General features: G+C 37.6%; 1 pseudogene; it reads left to right on the top strand.

Annotated features, from left to right (window-relative positions):
- The first annotated feature begins 585 nt into the window (after positions 1–585).
- On the top strand, positions 586–1085 carry LOC143673040 (diphosphoinositol polyphosphate phosphohydrolase 2 pseudogene; annotated as a pseudogene).
- Positions 1086–9722: the final 8637 nt, after the last annotated feature.

Below are 9722 nucleotides of genomic sequence, written 5' to 3'. Positions count from 1 at the left end.
TATGCAAAAATTTTCAGCAAATCCAATCCAAAAATACGTTAAAATAATTATACACCATGATCAACTGGGATGTACAACATGAATGCACATTAACAAATCAAAAGGGAAAAGTCACATGATCATCTCAACTGAAGCTGAAAAAACATTTGACAATATTCAACACTCTCTTCTGATAAAAACATTTCAAAAGATAAGAATCAAAGGTAGGGCGCGGCGTGGCTGCTACTCGGATCGAGTTCCGGCAACTGTCCCCGCCCGGTGCGAGCCTCGCTCCTCGCTTTCCCGGACCATGGCGGCGGCGGCGGCGGCTGGCAGCTGCGAGCGGGTGGCGGGCTCCTTGGAGAGCGGCGAAAATCTGGCCAGAGGCGGCGCCCCCACCTCGGCCCCCGGGCTCCAGTGATGGGCGTTCGTGTCCTGCCCGGTGTCGAAGCGGCCGCTGTCTCGGGAGCAGCCCGGCCTCGCCGCCCCTCCCCTCGCGCACCCCTGCACCCTGACTCATCCTAGTCCCCACTCCCCGGCGGCGTGGCGGCGGCCGGGCCCACGCAGCGGCGGCCGGAGCAGGAGCAGCGAGAGGCCGCCTCGAGAATGAAGTTCAAGCCGAACCAGAGGCGAGCCTATGACCGCGAGGGCTTCAAGAAGCGGGCGCGTGTCTGTGCTTCTGGAGCGAGCAGGAGGACGAGGTGCTGCTTATGCGCAGCAGTCGGTATCCAGACCAGTGGATTGTCCCGGGAGGAGGGATGGAGCCAGAGGAGGAGCCTGGCGGTGCTGCCGTGAGGGAGGTGTTTGAAGAGGGTGGAGTCAAAGGAAAATTAGGCAGACTCTTGGGCATATTTGAGAACCAAGATCGAAAACACAGAACATATGTTTATGTTCTTGCAGTCGCTGAAATATTAGAAGATTGGGAAGATTCTGTTAATATAGGAAGGAAGAGAGAGTGGTTCAAAGTAGAAGATGCAATCAAAGTTCTCCAGTCTCATAAACCTATACATGCAGAGTATCTGGAAAAACTGAAGCTGCGTTTTCCACCAACCAATGGAAATTCCACTGTCCCTTCCCTTCCAGATAGTAAAATGCCTTGTTTGTAACTGCTGCACAGAGTTCTGGGTTGCCATTCAGTAATAGATGGAATTGGGAGGAACTTGACCACCATATGCCAGCTTATGGAGAGAGAGGCTTCCTTATTTTCCTTGGCAAACATCTGAATGACACTTGCAAACTGTCTGAATTTGCCATACAGGATTTTAAAACAATTTGCATGTTTTTCAGATGCTTTCATTTTTTTTAAGTGTAAAAATATTTTAATAAGCCAAAGCCATGAGGAATTTTTTAGATGCCTTAATATGGCCCCTCTACCCCCATCCCATGTTATTTTGGGTTGTCATTTTTTTTTTACAGCTTTTTCTAACTTTTTTTGTCCATTTGATTCAATCTGGTTTATTTTGTCAGGTTAACTTACTTGTGGGTATATTTCCCCCCTAAATTGTCTTCTCATTCCCACAGCATTAATGCACTCAACTCCTTCTGTGGCAAGGTACTTATTGGTGTTTGTGCTGGTTTGAAAGGATGTATGCCCCCTAAGAAAAGCCATGCTTTGATATAAATCCAATTTCTTAAAGGTAGAATAATCCCTATTCAATATTGTATATTTGAAACTGTAATGAGATCATCTCCCTGGTTATGTGATTTAGTCAAGAATGGTTGTTAAACTGGATTAGGGGATGACATGTCTCCACCCATTTGAGTGGGTCTTGATTGGATGACTGGAATCCTATAAAAGAGGAAACATTTTGGAGAAAGAGATTCAGACAAAACAGAGAATGCTGCAGCACCACGAAGCAGAGAGTCCACCAGCCAGTGACCTTTGGAGATGAAGAAGGAAAACGCCTCCTGGGGAGCTTCATGAAACTGGAAGCCAGGAGAGAAAGCTAGCAGATGACACCGTATTTGCCATGTGCCCTTCCAACCAAGAGAGAAGCCCTGACTGTGTTCACCATGTGCCATCTCACTTGAGAGAGAAACCCTGAACTTCATCGGCCTTCTTGAACAAAGGTATCTTTCCCTGGGTGCCTTTGATTGGACATTTCTATAGATTTGTTTTAATTGAGACATTTTCTCGGCCTTAGAACTGTAAACTAGCAGCTCATTAAATTCCCCTTGTTAAAAGCCATTCTGTTTCTGGTATATTGCATTCCAGCAGCTAGCAAACTAGAACAGTATTGAAGAAATTATACATCCATTCCAAAATTTGTTTTGTAGGATCACAATTTTAATTGATAAATTCCAGATTTGAACTACTTCTGTGTTGTGCAATAACTGTTTTGACAAAGGATTTAATTTGTTCTTTTCAGGAATGTCAGCTGGTTTGTCTTAATTTTCATAACTGGTATGGTATCAATAGCTACCTGATACAACTATTTCCCCTATAACTCAACAGTAGTTCAACACAAAGTATAACTACAGAGTTAGTGATTTTCAGGGAGATATTGTTAACAAATTGTATGCAGTAAATAAATTTCATGAAAACTATATTCATGGTATTTGATTTAACATGCTCAGTGACCAGTTCCCTTTATCAATCTCTCTACACAGTATACCTAGGAACCATATTTCTGTCACAATAAATGGCTTCTAAAACACATTTTATTTTTGAGTGTAGTGACATCTCTTCAGTTAAATTTCCTTGTTTGCTAATGGCCACAGGATTGGAGTCTAACCTTAAATGTCCAGGCAGTGATGGTGCACCACAATTGAGTAAAATGGCTCTCTTGTTCACTGTTCAGACTTAAATTGTTAGTTAGAACAATTTAAGAATTGCTAGAATGCCTCAACTTTTATAAATTATCAGTAGGTACTCTTTATCATACAACTAATTTTGGGGCACTATAACATCCTGAACTAAGAATTATTTTGTCTTATACTTCCCTTTTTAATCACTCAAAATCCAGAATCCTATCTCTAATGCACTGGGTATCTTTCCTGAAATTCCTGCACTTTCCCCACCAGGTCACAATCAAATGGGAGAAAAAAACCTTTAAGATGTAGGATGGGAGAAAAGGAAAGATCATTCTGTGCAGACTTAAGACATTTATAAAAATTTTACTAGTGAATATAAATTAGAGTTAGAACATTTTGTTCCAAAAATTGTTAACCTTTAAAAAGTTGCTACTAAAAAATAGAGTGCTGTTACACTTAAGGAAAGTTGGTGCCATGTTTTGAGATAAGACCTTGTGCCATAAATGCAGCTGAACTAAAATATAGACCTTAGTTCACAAATTAATGCTGTCGAGGGAATGGGTAAAGTAGAAAATAACCAATGACATAATTTCATTCTAAATTATGTAGTGTAATCAAATATGATCACCCAGAATTTTGTATTTTTCTTTTTACAGAGGCTATGTATTCTGGATGTTTTTTCAAAAGGAAACATTTAAAATTCCACAGTTGACACTTTGTATCAATCTTCAATGGGCTAGATTTTCTTGTTTTTTGTTTTTTCTTTTTTTAGTAATCTCTTAAAATTTTTTAAATTATATTCTTAACACAGCAGAGAAATGATATTTTTGTATATAAGACTGCTTTCACTTGAAATGCTGTCACAAGTATTTGGGGAAGATTTCTCTTGTATATGATATTCTTAGAGGTAATAATGCATGATCTTATTTTATAAACTCTTGAACTATGTAATTGACATGTAAAATGTATACAGTATTGATATAAACTATCTCTTAAAAAGTTAGCAAATAAATACTATTGTATAATTTTCTTTTGTCAGAAACACTTAGACTAAATAATGCCACTTGGGTCAGGATTTTCTTCAGTGCCATTTAGCAAACAATCATCTTTTTTAGTTTATGCAACTAGCAACATTCCAAGGTCTTCTATTTGTATGATGCAATAGAATACATTTCAACTGTCACACTATAAATTGTGGAGGATTCTTCTGGAGTCTAGCAAATTTAGAGGAAAGACCCTAAGGAAATTTCTTTCTCCTAAGAGAAAAAGCCAACATTTTCAAGCTAAACAGTTGAACCTACCACAGATAATAATGTCTGCTATCTCAGCCCTCCAGAGTTTGCAGTGTTGGGACTGTCATTTATGTTTTTTGTGTGGCAGTTGGATAAAATTGGGCAGCTAAACTGTTCAGTCACTTGTGCCTCCCCCCAAATAAAAAAGGTTTTGTAAATTAAGACTTGCAGACATGAGGTGTAGAAAGTGCCCTGCATGTTTTGTAAACAGGTGACATTTTCCACCAAGCACATGCCATTCAGTTTTCTGTTGATTACACACTATATAAAACAGCAAAAATGAGGTGGGGCAAATTATTGTTTACACACTGAATTACTTTGCATGGTATCATTTGAGATAATTGGTACAAGAATCTTTGACTTTTTTTTACATTTGGAAATATTGAATAAAAATGAAAAAAAAAGAATCAAAGGTAACTTCCTTAATATAGTAAAAGACATATATGTCAAGTACATAGCCAACATTGTACTCATTTGAAAGAGTCTGAAAGATTTTCCCTAAGATTTTGAATGAAACAAGGATACTTTCTGTCACCACTATTATTCAACATTGTACTAGAAGTTGTAGCTAGAGCAATTAGGCAGGAGAAAGAAACAGAAGACATCCAAATTGGAAAGGAAGGAGTAAAACTTTCATTATTTGCAGACAACATGATGCTATATTTGGAAAATCCTGAGAATTCTACATCAAAATTACTTGAGATAATATTTAAATTCAGGAAGGTGGTGGTATATAAAGATAATGTGCAAAAATAAGTAATGTTCTTATATAAGCAATGACCTAATTGATGAATCAATTAAGGAAAATATTTCACTCAAAATAACAATGAATAGAACCAACTATCTAAGAATGAACTTAACTAGGGATGTAAAGGACTTGGACACAGAAAACTATACAATACTGTTAAAAGAAATCAAAGAAGATATAAACAGCTGGAAGAACATTCTTTGCTCATGGATAAGAAGGTTAAAAGTTGTTAAGATGACAATTCTACCCAAATTGATCAACAGATTCAATGCAGTAGAAACCAAAATTCCAACAACCTGATTTTTGATGACTTTGAAAACTTAATCACCAAATTCATCTGGAAGGGAAAGAGACCCTGAATAGATAAAAGTATTCTTAAAAAAGAATAAAGTGGGAGAATAACATTTTATGATTTCAAAACTTATTATGAAGTCACAGTGGTAAAAACAGCATGGTGCTAGCACAAAGATAGAAGTATTGATCAATGGAATTGAATTGAGAGCTCAGAAATAGACCACCAAACCCATGGTCATCTGATCTGAAGCAAGGCCCCCAAATGCACAGAACTCTTGTCAATAAATGACATAGGAGAACTGGATATCAATAGCCAAAAGAATGAAAAAAGATCTTTAACTTTCATGCTATGCAAAAATTAAATCAAAGTATATCAAACACTTAGATGTAAGAACCAGTACCATGAAAATATAGGGAACTATCTTCAAGAACTATTAATAAAAAGTAGCATCCTAAACTTTACATCCAAAGCACAAGCAACAAAAGAAAAGATAGTAACTCAACAACAAAAAAACCAACAACCCAATTATAAAATGAGCTAAAGATATGAATAAGCATTTCTTTCTGAAGAGCAAATACAGATGGGCAAAAAGCATAAGAAGTGGTGCTCATTTTCATTAGCTATAAAGTAATTGCAGACAAAGACTACAGTGAGATACCACTTCACACTTATTAGAATGGCTGCTATTAAACAAACAGGAAAGTACAAATGCTGGAGAGTATGTGGAGAAATTGGGACACTTATGCACTGCTTGATGAATGTATAATGGTACAGACACTATAAAAGACAGCTTGATATTTCCTTAAGATATTAAATATCGAGTTGTCCTATTACTTGGCAATACCACTTCTTGATATATACCTAGAAGACCTGAAAGCAGGAACTCAGACATTTGCCCACCAGTGTTCATAGCAGCATTTATTCACAATCATCAAAAGATGGAAACCATCCAAGTGCCCATCAACACATGAGTGAATTAAGAAAATGTGCTATATATTTATGATGGAATATAATGCTGCAGTATCATGAAATGACATTCTGAAGCAAGTGACAGAATGAATTAGTTCTGAGGACATAATGCTAAGGAAAATAAGCCAGACACAAAATGATTGATATTGTATGATTCCACTTTTATAACCAAGGTAAAGTTAAAATCAGAGGCTTATAATACAGAATTTAGGAGATCCAGAGATATATGGAAGCAAGAGATGGGTGGAGGTTAGCTAATGCAGTTGAAATTAAAAGTAAGGGAATATATAGAAATGAAGACAATTCACTAGTGGGTCTATAAGTAATATTACCTTACTGATGGTTAACATGATTGAAAGGGATTGTACAGACCCATTTGTCCCACTGATAAACATTACAAATATAAATAAGTTCTTGCATGAACTACTGCAAAGGTATGAATCTTGCACAAAGAGTGTGTAAGTTTGGGGTAGAGGAGGAAAACTGCTTTTGCATGCTACGGGCTATGTTCAACACGAAAACATCAAAAGTACCACAGCAATACCTGGGGTAAATAATGGGGTGAGGGACAAGAATTAAGGGACCATTTGGGTTTTATAATTGGTGAGGGTGTGTTTAGTGGTTAGCTTTCTCCTGGGAACAATGAAATTGTTTAAAATTATAGTTTTTGATAGACTGTTGACTTTGCACATTACACATGATGCCCAATGAATGGAGAGGATGGCAGGATGCACTGATTGATAAGTATACTGGTGAATGATGGTGTATAGATATGATCAAATATTGTGCTGGTACAAAAAGAAACGAATTTGTGAGGCATGCAGCATTGTGATTGAACCTGTGGGACATTTGGTGAGGCAAAATATGCCAGAAACAAAAGACCAAATATTGTATGGTCTCATGCAGAAAATACTTATAAGGAAACAGGGGCTTAGATTGTGAGCTCTTGCAGTGGTCACATTTATTCTGGGCTAGTAATTGTTATTTCTGGAGTTTGAGAGCATGTTTTATGTATGTATAACCTGGTAGTTAGATATAGGAAAAAAGCCAATCAGATTGGGGCTAAGTTAACTCAGAATACAGGGGTAAGGAAGGCATTGTATTACAGAACTTCATCTACTCTTTGAGGTCAAAGTAATAGAGATTTATTTTGTACATAACCTAAACTTTCTGTAGGACATAATCTAACTCCACTTCTCTGGATAGATCATTCAGTCAAAATAGAGAAAGCCCAGAATAAGATGAGGGCCTTTAATTTTGTAGATATTAACATAATGCCTAGATAAATCTCAGAAAACATTAAGCAGATAGTCAAAAAGTATTGGCAAAGGCTCTTGAGGGATGGAAGAAAAAATAGGGAACTATTAAACTTTACCATGGGGGGAAATTCTGATACTATATCTAATATTAGGAGCATCCAAATCAATAGGTCATGTCCTTGATCTTGAGGCTTACTCTTTTGAAGTCTATGTATGTAGAGGAGAAGTTTAGCCTACTTATAGGTATGATAAGAGTTACTTCCAGAGGACCTCTTTTGTTGCTTAGATATGGTCTCTTTCTAAGCCCAACTCTGCAAGTGAAATCATTGCCCTCCCTCTATGTAAGACATGACATCCATGGATGAAAGTCTCCCTAGTGGCATGAGAGATGACTCACAGGGATGAGCCTATCCCCAGCATCATGGAATCAACAATGCCATTTCGACCAAAAGGGGAAAAATAAGTGTAACAAATATAGCATCAGTGGCTGAGAGAGTTGAAATAGAGTAGAGAGGCTACTCTGGAGGTCAATCATATGCAAGCTTCAGTTAGACATTGTTACTTATCATATCTTGCCAAATCCCAACCAAATCACTGCTGCCAATTCTAAGGAACACCTAGGACATTAAATGAGTTTATGAAGGTTACATGCAGTAGGGTAACTTTCCAGAAACTTTCAACCTCCAAATGGGTCCCTTGACCAGATAAGTCCTGAAATGAAGAGGGGCAAAACTCTCCAGAACATCACTTAGTTCCGCTCCACATCCCATATTATTAAAAGCCCCTTCCAACAGAAAAAATTTAGAATGAGCATACCTAATACCTCTAAAGATTGGGAGAAAGATCAAAGATGATGGTCGAGTTATACAGAGAAGACAGAGTTTAAAAAATGAGTATAATTGCTGAATCACAATAATATTTCATTTAGTCTCCAGTAACTTAGAAAAGCTATAAGTAAAAAATCTAAAATTTTAGAATTGTAACTCATGCCAAACTCTGAAGTCTGTTCTACAGCTAAATGTTTTGATGTACTTTAAAATTTATGTTTTTTTGTGTATACATTATTGTTCACAAAAAAGAAGAAAGTTAATTTTGATGATAAATACACAGCTTTATGATGATGATGATATTGTGAACCATTTATTGTACACTTCGGATGATTGCATGGTATGTGAATATATAATATATAGCAATACAAAGTAAAAAAAATTAAAAAAATTAAAAATAAAACTACATGCTCTGACTACAGTATAAGATGTGTTATATAATATCAAGACCCAGATTGCTTCTGAAAGTAGGAATCCTAAGTGCATAGCTGGATTGTAGGAAGAGGAAGAATGAAAATGACACTGAGTGTCTATGTCAGGGTGGGGAATAGAGGGTCTGAGTTATGAGTGGGTCTGAGTTATGATATCTTTTCCACTAGTCAGTGGACAACTTTGGCATGGAATTACAAGTGACTGTGCAGTATAGAAGCTGACTTTCTGCAGAGGAGTTATGGCATCCTCTCTCTCCTGGCCTGGGGTATAGACACTTAGGTGATTGAGAGTTTGGAATGTCTGCACCTAGATACAAATTGCACAGATGTAAGAAGTACAGGGGAAGTCTTAAGTAGTAGGAGGACTATTTAATTCTAAATGCTTCGGTGAATCCAAACCTTCTGGATGAGAAAATTCTTGGTTATTGCCAACTTACTCTCATACTGAGCTTCTCTAGCTTCTGAAGATGGTTGTCTTCTGAATGAATGAGCCAATCTACTGAAAGAATTTTACCAGCTTTAGGCTCAGGAAGCCATCTACTTCAGACAGAATCACCATGATTATATCAACAGGTGGTAGAGAAACATCCAACAGAACCAGTGAGCCCAGAGTCTTCAGCTGGACAAGGTCTTTATTAACCTGTTAGCAAATGCAGGGACATGGTCTAGAATAAAGTGCTGCAGGAAATTTAATGGGTAAATCTCCTTCTTGATGCACCTTGACTTGAAAATTTCACAATTGTTCAATTCTGCATTTATCAGTGATTGTGGAAGTTTGGCTACTGGGTTTCCTCAGAAATGCAATATATATATCCATAGCTGGGATGAGACACCTCTTACTGACTCTCAATTAAATCTGGAATGCATCCCAAACTGTTCATGCCATGGATCAAGCAGCTTCCCACACTCATCTCATGGCAATCTGATCCCAAAAAGTGATGCATCAAGGCACAGGGCTCTATCTGAAACAGCTGAGTATGCATGAAATCAAAGACCTACAAATACTTACCTTCCTCTGGAGTCAGAAAATGGACTGAGTGACATTTAGGCCCTTTGATTATCTCAATTCTGCACTGACAACTCCAGATTGACCTCCTCCCAGTAGCTAGTGTCGACTCAGTGTTGTCATAGTATCCTGCAATCCAGGTACAAGGTTTATACTCCAAAG

Source organism: Tamandua tetradactyla (genome assembly GCF_023851605.1).
Source record: "Tamandua tetradactyla isolate mTamTet1 chromosome 25 unlocalized genomic scaffold, mTamTet1.pri SUPER_25_unloc_2, whole genome shotgun sequence".
Taxonomy (NCBI): Eukaryota; Metazoa; Chordata; class Mammalia; order Pilosa; family Myrmecophagidae; genus Tamandua; species Tamandua tetradactyla.
Note: the sequence above shows the minus strand (reverse complement) of the source record. Positions and strands in the feature narration are given on the sequence as shown.